Source organism: Eriocheir sinensis, unplaced genomic scaffold, assembly GCF_024679095.1.
Source record: "Eriocheir sinensis breed Jianghai 21 unplaced genomic scaffold, ASM2467909v1 Scaffold394, whole genome shotgun sequence".
In the NCBI taxonomy this organism is placed as follows: Eukaryota; Metazoa; Arthropoda; class Malacostraca; order Decapoda; family Varunidae; genus Eriocheir; species Eriocheir sinensis.
In genome coordinates, this window is record NW_026111714.1 from 250,001 (window position 1) to 262,145 (window position 12,145).

A 12,145-nucleotide genomic window follows, 5' to 3' on the forward strand; every position below is an offset into this window, starting at 1 on the left:
GACATTTTTTACTCTTTTCTCACACACGCCCAGTTACGGCATTGCTGGTCCACTTGTCCACATGTTTTCTCTCATAGCTCCACTCTCCTTCCACTTATGTACGTGCTCTAAATGTCAAAATGGAGGGGAAAGATCAGGGTATCAGTAGAGACTAACCCGAGCCTTCTATTCATTCTAGAAACCGAGAAAACAACAAAGAAACCAAGGGATGTCTGTAGCGAAAAATGCTTGCATGGCGCCGAGCTGGTCCACCTGTCTCCACATTTTCGTTTATTTATCCACTCTCGTTCCGCTTATCTTCATTCTGTAAGTGGCAAAGTAGAGACGAAGGATCAAGGTATCATGAGCGATCAATCCCAGCCTTGTATCTACTCCAGAAACCGAGAAAACAGCCAGGAAACCAAGGGATGTATGTCGCTTGCATGGCGCGAATCTGGTTCACTTGTCACAATATTATTCGTTATTTCTGTACTCTCCTTCCACTTATGTATATTCTGTATGTGGCAAAATGGAGGAGAAGGATCAGAGCATCAGTAGAGACCAACCCAAGTTTTCTATCTATTATAGAAACCGAGAAAACAGCGAAGAAATCAAGGGATGTCTGTAGCGAAAAATGCTTGCATGGCGCCGAGCTGGTCCACTTGTCTCCATATTTTCCATTAATTCTCCACTCTCCTTCCACTTATCTTATTTCCCTAAGTGCCAAAGTGGAGGTGAAGGATCAGGGTATCAAAGGAGACCCACCCCAGCCTTGTACCATATTTTTCGTTATTTCTCCACTCTCCTTCCACTTATGTAGGTTCTGTAAGTTGAAAAGGGGAGGTGAAGGATCAGGGTATCATAAGAGACTGACCCAAGTTTTCTATCTGGTTTAGAAACCGAGAAAACAGCGAAGAAACTAAGGGATGTCTGAAGCGAAAAATGCTTGCATGGAGCCGAGCTGGTCCACCTGTCTCCTTATTTTCTGTTATTTCTCCACTCTCCTTCCACCTATCTTGATTTTCCAAGTGTCAAAATGGAGGTGAAGGAACAGGGTATCATTAGAGACCAACCCGAGTCTTCTATATGGTAGAGAAACCGAGAAAACAGCGAAGAAACCAAGGGACGTATGTAGCGAAAAATGCTTGCATAGCACCGAGCTGGTCCACCTGACTCAATATTATCCGGTTTTTCTCCACTCTCCTTCCACTTATCTTCGTTCCCTAAGTCACAAAGAGGAGGTGAAGGATCAGGGTATCAGTAGAGACCAACCTCAGCCTTGTAGCTTGTCGAGAAACCAAGACAAGAGCGAAGAAATCAGGGGATGTCTGTAGCGAAAAATGCTTGCATGGCGCCGAGCATGTTCACCTGTCTCCATATTTTCCATTATTTCTCCACTCTCCTTATACATATCTTCATTTCTTAAGTGTCAAAGTGGAGGTGAAGGATCATGGTATCATTAGAGACCAATCCGAGTCTTCTATCTGGTCAACAAACCGAGAAAACAGCCAAGAAACCAAAGAATGTCTGCAGCGAAAAATGCTTGCATGGCGCCGAGAAGGTCCACCTGTCTCCATATTATCCGTTATTTCTCCACTCTCCTTCAACTTATGTACGTTCTCTAAGTAGCAAAGTGGAGGGGAAAGATCAGGGTATCAGTAGAGACCAACCAGAGCCTTCTATTGATTATAAAAACCGAGAAAACAGCCAAGAAACCAAGGGAAGTCTGTAGCGAAAAGTGCTTGCATGGCACCGAGCTGGTCCACCTGTCTCCACATTTTCGTTTATTTCTCCACTCTCCTTCCCCTTATCTTCATTCTCTTAGTGCCAAAGTGGAGATGAAGGACCAGGGTATCATTAGAAATTAATCCCAGCCTTGTATCCACTAAAAAAACGAGGAAACAGCAAGGAAAACAAGGGATGTATGTCGCGAAAATTGCTTGTATGCCGCGAATCTGGTCCACTTGTCACCATATTTATCGTTATTTCTCCACTCTCCTTCCACATATGTAGATTCTGTATTTGGCACAATGGAGGTGAAGGATAAGAGTACCAGTAGAGGCCAACACAAATTTTCTATCTGTTACAGAAACCGAGAAAACAGCGAAGAAATCAAGGGATGTCTGTAGCGAAAAGTGCTTGCATGGCGCCGAGCTGGTCCACCTGTCTATATACTTTCCGTTATTTCTTCACTCTCCTTCCACGTATCTTCGTTCCTTAAGTGGCAAAGTGGAGGTAAAGGATCAGGGTATCAGTAGAGACCAACCCGAGTCTTCTATCTGGTCTAAAAACTGCGAAAACAGCCAAGAAACCAAGGGATGTCTGTAGCGATAAGTGCTTGTATGGCGCCGAGCTGGTCCATCTGTCTCCATATTTTCCATTATTTCTTCACTCTCCTTCCACGTATATTCGTTCCTTAAGTGGCAAAGTGGAGGTAAAGGATCAGGGTATCAGTAGAGACCCACCTGAGCCTTGTATCCACTCTAAAACCCGAGAAAACAACAAAGAAACCAAGGGATGTAGTATGTCGCCATGAAGTACCAGCATGGCGGAACCCTCCTCACATTTTTGCTTATTGCTCCACATTCCTTCCACTTCTCTTCCATCTGTTAGCACGTGGCGGAGAGGCACAAACATACACTTGCAGGCACAAACACACACTTGTAGGCACAAACACACACTTGCAGGCACAAACACACACTTGTAGGCACAAACACACACTTGTATGCACAAACACACACTTGTATGCACAAACACACACTTGTAGGCACAAACACACACTTGCAGGCACAAACACACACTTGTATGCACAAACACACACTTGTATGCACAAACACACACTTGTAGGCACAAACACACACTTGCAGGCACAAACACACACTTGTATGCACAAACACACACTTGTAGGCACAAACACACACTTGTAGGCACAAACACACACTTGTAGGCACAAACACACACTTGCAGGCACAAACACACACTTGTAGACACAAACACACACTTGTAGACACAAACACACACTTGTAGGCACAAACACACACTTGTAGGCACAAACACACACTTGCAGGCAAAAACACACACTTGTAGGCACAAACATACACTTGCAGGCACAAACACACACCTGTACACACAAACACACACTTGTAGGCACAAACACACACTTGTAGACACAAACACACACTTGTAGGCACAAACACACACTTGCAGGCACAAACACACACTTGTAGGCACAAACACACACTTGTAGGCACAAACACACACTTGTAGGCACAAACACACACTTGTAGGCACAAACACACACTTGTATTCACAAACACACACTTGCAGAGAGAGAGAGAGAGAGAGAGAGAGAGAGAGAGAGAGAGAGAGAGAGAGAGAGAGAGAGAGAGAGAGAGAGAGAGAGAGAGAGAGAGAGAGAGCATTGTAACATGTCCACAAGTTCTTTACAAGTACTTTCTCCCTCCCACAAGTTCATCGCCATGTCCCGCCACTCTCCTCTGCCAGTTGGTCTGTTTCTTCTGTACCAAAAAACAGCGTAATCTTTCCTCTTCCTCCTCCTGTCTTCCTCACCTTCCTCCTCCTCTTCGTTTCTCTGTTCATCACATTTTCATCAAGGTCTGTGTCTTTGTCCGCCGTGATTCTTAGTAGTTTCGTTCATTTCTTCCATCTTTTTATCCTCCATTTTCTCCACTTTCCTCTACTCCTGTTTTCTTTTCCAATATACCAAAATGTATCGCAATCTTCCCCCTTTCTCCTCCTGTCTTCCTCACGTCCCTCCTCCTCTTTGTTTCTCTGTTATTTCTATTTTTATCAAGGTCTGTGTTATTCTCCGTGCGCGATTGTGACATTTTCTTTCTACCTTCCTCAAGTTTACCTCAGTCTTTCCACTTTCCTCCACTCCTGTTTTCTTTTCCAATATACCAAAATGTAGCGCAATCTTCCCCCTTTCTTCTCCTGTCTTCTTCACGTCCCTCCTCCTCTTCGTTTTTCTGTTATTTCTATTTTTATTAAGGTCTGTGTTATTTTCCGTGCGTGATTGTGACATTTTCGTTCTACCTTCCTCAAGTTCGCCTCAGTCTTTCTCCATTTTCCTCTATTCTTTTTTTCTTTCCCAATATACCAAAATGTAGCGCAATCTTCCCCCTTTCTCCTCCTGTCTTCCTCACGTCTCTCCTCCTCTTCGTTTCTCTGTTATTGCCATTTTCATCAAGGTCTGTGTGTGTTTGAAGCTGACCGCTGACTCTGCCCCCTTTTCCAGGCCTGTCAGAGCCACATCCCGCCGCGAACAGGAAGCAGAGTGACGCCACACAGCTCCTTCAGGCCACACCTCCCTGCCACATCCCCCCCTGGACACCCCGCCCCTCCATGTGACCCCAGCCAGAGGAGGAGGAGGAGGAGGAGGGTTAGGTAAGTGTTGTAAAGTGTGTTGTTGAGCCCAGAGAGAGAGAGAGAGAGAGAGAGAGAGAGAGAGAGAGAGAGAGAGAGAGAGAGAGAGAGAGAGAGAGTGAGAGAGAGAGAGAGAGAGAGAGAGAGAGAGAGAGAGAGAGAGAGAGAGAGAGAGAGAGAGAGAGAGAGAGAGAGAGACCACTCCTTTCCTTTCCTTTCCCTTCCCTTCCTCCCCTCCCCTCCCCTCCCCTCTCCTCTCCTCTCCTCTCCTCTCCTTTCCTTTCCCTTCCTCCCCTCCCCTCCCTCCCTCCCCTCCTCCTCTCCTCTTCCTTTCCCTTCCTTTCCTTTCCTTTCCTTTCCTTTCCTTCCCTTTCCTTCCTTTCTCATTCCTTCCTTTCCTTTCCTTCCTTTCCTTCCTTTCCTTTCCTTTCCTTCCTTCCTTCCCTTTCCTTTCCTCGAGAGGTCAGATGCCCCAAGACACCTCAGACAGGTTCTGGAGCAAAGCTGGAAGCATTTTCTGTCAAATAAAAGGAATGTTTCCCCAACAGGATGTTTATTGGAGTCCAGCGTACACCTGAGGGACAGAATGCTCTACAGAAATAACTTGTTCCAGAGAATTATCAAGACGTTTTTAGTTCCTCTGCTCAGAGACACTCAGGCTTGCCGAGGGAGTGGGAACGGCCTTCATCTGGGCGTCACTGTTGCTTCTTCTTCCAGGCGCTGAGCGTGGCTGCGGCGCTTGGCGGGGAGGCAGCGGCTGTGTCCTCCCTCCTGGGTGCTGAGGTCCAGCGGGTGTGTCTGTGTCTGCAGGGCAGGAGGGGACACATGTGCTCCCCAGCAGGCCGCCTGTCCCACTGGCCTGCACACAGTGGCGGGACAGTCCAGCTGTCAGCCAGCCTTCAGCAGCGGTCTGTTGGGGAGAACAGAGGATGTTACTCAACACAGAAAAGGAAATTTCAGTTTCTCAAGAGTGAGAGAAACAGTCTACTGAAGGCTGCCCTGTTCATCAGTCACTTTGGGTGTGACTGGCAGGATTAGCGGAGAGGCCACGTCACCGCTGCTTCTCTCTCTCTCTCTCTCTCTCATGTTGATAACTGACTAAAATATTGTGTACATTGCATTATGACAAGACCAAATAGCTCTAGGAAAGATTGGTTTTCTAGGACAAAAGTCAGGCCCAGTCACCCTGGTTAGCCAGATCACTTCAAACCTTTACCTCACGGCTGCTGGAGAATGTTACTCAAAACAACAGAATCCTTAATGGAAAAAGATGAGAGAGAGAGAGAGGGGGGGGGGGTCCCTTATGTGTCTGGGGGGCATGTGTCTGCGGGGTTTGTAGACATACTGTGGGGAGACATCCTGTGTGTCCCAAAGGTGCTGTGGTGAGAGAGAGAGAGAGAGAGAGAGAGAGAGAGAGAGAGTGAGAGAGAGAGAGAGAGAGAGAGAGAGAGAGAGAGAGAGAGAGAGAGAGAGAGAGAGAGAGAGAGAGAGAGAGAGAGAGAGAGAGAGAGAGAGAGAGAGAGAGAGAGAGAGAGAGAGAGAGAGAGAGAGAGAGAGAGAGAGAGAGAGAGAGAGAGAGAGAGAGAGAGAGAGAGAGAGAGAGAGAGAGAGGGGGGGGGTCCCTTATGTGTCTGGGGGGCATGTGTCTGTGGGGTTTGTAGACATACTGTGGGGAGACATCCTGTGTGTCCTGTGTGCTGTGGTGAGGTGAGAGACAGAGAGAGAGAGAGAGGGGGGGGGGGGCTATGTGTCTGGGGGGCATGTGTCTGTGGGGTTTGTAGACATACTGTGGGGAGACATCCTGTGTGTCCTGTGTGCTGTGGTGAGGTGAGAGAGAGAGAGAGAGAGAGAGAGAGAGAGAGAGAGAGAGAGAGAGAGAGAGAGAGAGAGAGAGAGAGAGAGAGAGAGAGAGAGAGAGAGAGAGAGAGAGAGAGAGAGAGAGAGAGAGAGAGAGAGAGAGAGAGAGACACACACACACACACACACACACACACACACACACACACACACACACACACACACACACACACACACACACACACACACACACACACACCATGGGTTTCCGGGCTGTTTTGTGCTGTTTCTCGTGAGCAACATTTCAACAGAGCGTTGGACAAGGAAGATAATTTGGCAGAGCACGTTTCAGACCTGGCCCTGTTTTCATCCGCGTGGTTCACCGACAAAATGTGGATGACCAAAGTACTCGTGAGGGACTTGCAATGACAGTCTGGCAGGTGGAGTGGTTCCCGACACAGGGCCGGCGTGGCGGTGCCGTGACGTGGCCAGCGCACCGCCACGCACCGCAAACCACCTGTGCCGGATTGTTGCATTACGTGTCTCTTGTGAGTGCTCTCGTCATCCACACTGTTAGTGAACCATAGTGGTGAAATTACGGCAAGGTCTGAAACACTGCCAAAGTATCATCCCTGTGTGACGCTTTGTTAAAGTTATTCCCGAGTAAGATATAACCAGGTCAACCCACACCCCAGGTCAACTGGTAACCAGGTCAACCCACACCCCAGGTCAACTGGTAACCAGGTCAACCCACACCCCAGGTCAACTGGTACCCCTTGCATTGGTAATGCATTGTGGGATTCGCCTTTCACTCTCAGGTCACAGCGGGCACCCTGGAGCACGGACGCCTCCACTCAGTGCCTCACCCAAGCTGGTGTTCTGGCATATATTTCAGTGTTTCTGTACTCAGGAACCCTCAGGCCATCTTGTATAAAACACAAATGTGCTGATTTGCATCGACAACACACCAAACAAGCACACGAAAGACAAGCTTGTGTCAAACAGTTTAGTCAGATCACACTCCAAGGATTCTTGGCCTTTCAAACACCTATAATTCACCTCACTGCAAGCACTTAAACAAGACGTCTGGCTCTGCAGGTGCCTGCACATATGAATTTTGGTAATTTACTGCATGTAAATAATACACTGGTTAATATTCAAAATAGCCCGTCCTAACAGTCATCAATAGTCACATTATTTCAAAGATTAACTCCTCCAAACCGCAAAAGTTTTCTTGGGTGATCCCCATAACGCAAGTCATCGAAAAATACACTTTGAAACTAAGAAAAAGTCCCACAAGGCACCCTGCTGTGAGAGCCCTTTCTTTCCAGGTTGTCACACTTGGCTGAATTCCAGGATTCCCAAAAATTCCAACTTTACTGATGCGATGTACAGAAAAATATTGAAGAAAAGTTGCTCATTTTATGGCGATGGAGTCTAAAAATATAGTTTAGAATCTCTGACCGGGAAATTTACTGCCTACAGACAGCCCAAGTTGTGGAGACACTTGAAAAACTGTTTTTTGTAGTTTTTCATTCTGGAATGAATCTCACTGAATAAAATTGTACAAAATCATCCGTATAACTCAACTGTGAAATCAGATTATGATTTGGCTGGAATTCCAAGATTCCCAAAATTTCCAACTTCTGCTTCCCACTCCTGTGAACACCCCTGTGAACAAGATATTGGTTCATGTAGAACACCAGGCAAATCATGGAGGTGTCAAGACTACGCTCAGCACGCACACAGCGAGCAGAAACTAGAGGAAGACCGCCAAGACAGGTCGGCTGAGGGAACATCCTCGCTCTGCAGACGCCGTGATGTGCAGGCAGGAACTGTAGGCTGTTTTTGGCACGGAGTCATCCAGGGGGCGAAAGAGGTGCCAGTTAGTCATTTAGCGTCGACATATAGGGGAGAGGGGTGATGATTCGGACACTCTGTAGAAAAATATTTTTAGAAAAAAAGTTTCAAAAGTAGTGTGTAATTTTGTTGATCTCAAAAAGTTCCTCCATCATCTGGCTCTTTAGGCTGCTAATATGACGCCCGTAGCTATTTCCAGTTTTCAGCTGTAGGTGATGAAAGACAAGTTTCTGAATCGTGCGAACCATCCCCTCCCGTGGTAACGGTTCGGCCAGGGGTGGGATGGTACGGACACTCATAATGCTCGCCATAATATTAATATAACTTAAGTTTGATTGGCTAGTAAACAAGAATATATTTACTACAAGACATTTGTAGAAGCACAAAAGTATCCTCTCAATATTCATAGGAAAAACAATAAAAGGAGAACTACTACAAGAAATATCTCAAAAATGTTGGTATTATGTCTTCCTTCTCTTCTCACAAGTGTAATATCTGAATATAAATCAACCAAATTAACCTTTTTATAACCGTTGCAACACCTACAGTGTCTAGATTGATTTATATTTTTTAAAATCATGAAAAAAATCAACTCTCCGAATCATCACGACTATAAAAAAACTGTGTGGTCACACTCCTCACACTCTTCCAGCCCGAGAGCCTCGGTGGGTGATCCTGTTACATGGCAACACCTTCGCCGTGCATCGCTGCGTCACCTAAATGATCTACATTTCGCTACTTGCCGTGTTTTTGAAGCGAGAGCTTACGATGCAACCTGAAAATATTACATACGAGATCCAAAAAAACATAAAATCGGACTTGCATCGAAAAGAACAGCTCTGAGGGCGTGGTTGTCCCGTGTGGGCCAAGGCAACAAAGTGTTGCACATTCACACAAAATCTCGCCGCACTCTCACACACTTTACAGTAAATGCTAAGGCCGGAGCTCGTTGCTTACGTCAGTGAAAAAATATATGGCGCCATCGTTGTCGTTAAGGGACTAACCTGGTTACTTGACCAGGGGAGTGAGTTACCTGGTTAGTTGACCAGGGGAGTGAGTTACCTGGTTAGTTGACCAGGGGAGTGAGTTAACCTGGTTAGTTGACCAGGGGAGTGAGTTACCTGGTTAGTTGACCAGGGGAGTGAGTTACCTGGTTAGTTGACCAGGGGAGTGAGTTACCTGGTTAGTTGACCAGGGGAGTGAGTTACCTGGTTAGTTGACCAGGGGAATGAGTTACCTGGTTAGTTGACCAGGGAATGAGTTACCTGGTTAGTTGACCAGGGAGTGAGTTACCTGGTTAGTTGACCAGGGGAGTGAGTTACCTGGTTAGTTGACCAGGGGAGTGAGTTACCTGGTTAGTTGACCAGGGGAGTGAGTTACCTGGTTAGTTGACCAGGGGAGTGAGTTACCTGGTTAGTTGACCAGGGGAGTGAGTTACCTGGTTAGTTGACCAGGGAGTGAGTTACCTGGTTAGTTGACCAAGGAGTGAGTTACCTGGTTAGTTGACCAAGGAGTGAGTTACCTGGTTAGTTGACCAAGGAGTGAGTTACCTGTTAGTTGACCAGGGAGTGAGTTACCGGGTTAGGTGACCAGGGGAGTGAGTTACCGGGTTAGTGGACCAGGGAGTGAGTTACCTGGTTAGTTGACCAGGGAGTGAGTTACCTGGTTAGTTGACCAGGGGAGTGAGTTACCTGGTTAGTTGACCAGGGAGTGAGTTACCTGGTTAGTTGACCAGGGAGTGAGTTACCTGGTTAGTTGACCAGGGAATGAGTTACCTGGTTAGTTGACCAGGGAGTGAGTTACCTGGTTAGTTGACCAGGGGAGTGAGTTACCTGGTTAGTTGACCAGGGAATGAGTTACCTGGTTAGTTGACCAGGGAATGAGTTACCTGGTTAGTTGACCAGGGAATGAGTTACCTGGTTAGTTGACCAGGGAATGAGTTACCTGGTTAGCTGACCAGGGAGTGAGTTACCTGGTTAGCTGACCAGGGAGTGAGTTACCTGGTTAGTTGACCAGGGGAGTGAGTTACCTGGTTAGCTGACCAGGGGAGTGAGTTACCTGGTTAGTTGACCAGGGAGTGAGTTACCTGGTTAGCTGACCAGGGAGGAGTTACCTGGTTAGCTGACCAGGGAGTGAGTTACCTGGTTAGTTGACCAGGGAGTGAGTTACCTGGTTAGCTGACCAGGGAGTGAGTTACCTGGTTAGCTGACCAGGGAGTGAGTTACCTGGTTAGCTGACCAGGGAGTGAGTTACCTGGTTAGCTGACCAGGGAGGAGTTACCTGGTTAGCTGACCAGGGAGTGAGTTACCTGGTTAGCTGACCAGGGAGTGAGTTACCTGGTTAGCTGACCAGGGAGTGAGTTACCTGGTTAGCTGACCAGGGAGTGAGTTACCTGGTTAGCTGACCAGGGAGTGAGTTACCTGGGTTAGTTGACCAGGGAGTGAGTTACCTGGTTAGCTGACCAGGGGAGTGAGTTACCTGGTTAGCTGACCAGGGAGGAGTTAACCTGGTTAGTTGACCAGGGAGTGAGTTACCTGGTTAGCTGACCAGGGAGTGAGTTACCTGGTTAGTTGACCAGGGAGTGAGTTACCTGGTTAGCTGACCAGGGGAGTGAGTTACCTGGTTAGTTGACCAGGGAGTGAGTTACCTGGTTAGCTGACCAGGGAGTGAGTTACCTGGTTAGTTGACCAGGGAGTGAGTTACCTGGTTAGCTGACCAGGGAGTGAGTTACCTGGTTAGCTGACCAGGGAGTGAGTTAACCTGGTTAGTTGACCAGGGGAGTGAGTTACCTGGTTAGCTGACCAGGGAGTGAGTTACCTGGTTAGCTGACCAGGGAGTGAGTTAACCTGGTTAGTTGACCAGGGAGTGAGTTACCTGGTTAGTTGACCAGGGGAGTGAGTTAACCTGGTTAGCTGACCAGGGAGTGAGTTAACCTGTTAGTTGACCAGGGAATGAGTTAACCTGGTTAGTTGACCAGGGAGTGAGTTAACCTGGTTAGCTGACCAGGGAGTGAGTTAACCTGGTTAGTTGACCAGGGAGTGAGTTAACCAGGTTAGTTGACCAGGGAGTGAGTTAACCAGGTTAGTTGACCAGGGAGTGAGTTAACCTGGTTAGTTGACCAGGGAGTGAGTTAACCTGCTAGTTGACCAGGGAGTGAGTTAACCTGGTTAGCTGACCAGGGAGTGAGTTAACCTGGTTAGTTGACCAGGGAATGAGTTAACCTGGTTAGTTGACCAGGAGTGAGTTAACCTGGTTAGTTGACCAGGGAGTGAGTTAACCTGGTTAGCTGACCAGGGAATGAGTTAACCTGGTTAGCTGACCAGGGAGTGAGTTAACCAGGTTAGTTGACCAGGGAATGAGTTAACCTGGTTAGTTGACCAGGGGAGTGAGTTAACCTGGTTAGTTGACCAGGGGAGTGAGTTACCCGGGTAAGTGGACAAGGGAATGAGTTAACCTGGGTAGTTGACCAGGGAATGAGTTAACCTGGTTAGCTGACCAGGGAGTGAGTTAACCTGGTTAGTTGACCAGGGAATGAGTTAACCTGGTTAGCTGACCAGGGAATGAGTTACCTGGTTAGTTGACCAGGGGAGTGAGTTAACCTGGTTAGTTGACCAGGGAGTGAGTTAACCTGGTTAGTTGACCAGGGGAGTGAGTTACCTGGTTAGTTGACCAGGGGAGTGAGTTACCTGGTTAGTTGACCAGGGGAATGAGTTAACCTGGTTAGTTGACCAGGGGAGTGAGTTACCTGGTTAGTTGACCAGGGGAATGAGTTAACCTGGTTAGTTGACCAGGGGAGTGAGTTACCTGGTTAGTTGACCAGGGTTTGAGTTACCTGGTTAGTTGACCAGGGAGTGAGTTACCTGGTTAGCTGACCAGGGAATGAGTTACCTGGTTAGCTGACCAGGGAGGAGTTACCTGGTTAGCTGACCAGGGAGTGAGTTACCTGGGTTAGTTGACCAGGGAGTGAGTTACCTGGTTAGCTGACCAGGGAATGAGTTACCTGGTTAGTTGACCAGGGGAGGAGTTACCTGGTTAGCTGACCAGGGAGTGAGTTACCTGGTTAGTTGACCAGGGAGTGAGTTACCTGGTTAGTTGACCAGGGGAGTGAGTTACCTGGTTAGCT

The 12,145-nt window shown here is 47.6% G+C and overlaps 1 long non-coding RNA gene across 1 annotated transcript; it reads right to left on the bottom strand.

Annotated features, from left to right (window-relative positions):
* Window positions 1–9,072: 9,072 nt before the first annotated feature.
* LOC126992069 (uncharacterized) lies at window positions 9,073–11,668 on the bottom strand. Its single transcript, XR_007746146.1, has 3 exons — window positions 11,651–11,668; window positions 9,685–9,769; window positions 9,073–9,143 (listed from the first exon to the last, which is right to left on the bottom strand). It is a non-coding gene; the product is annotated as an uncharacterized LOC126992069 (long non-coding RNA).
* Window positions 11,669–12,145: the final 477 nt, after the last annotated feature.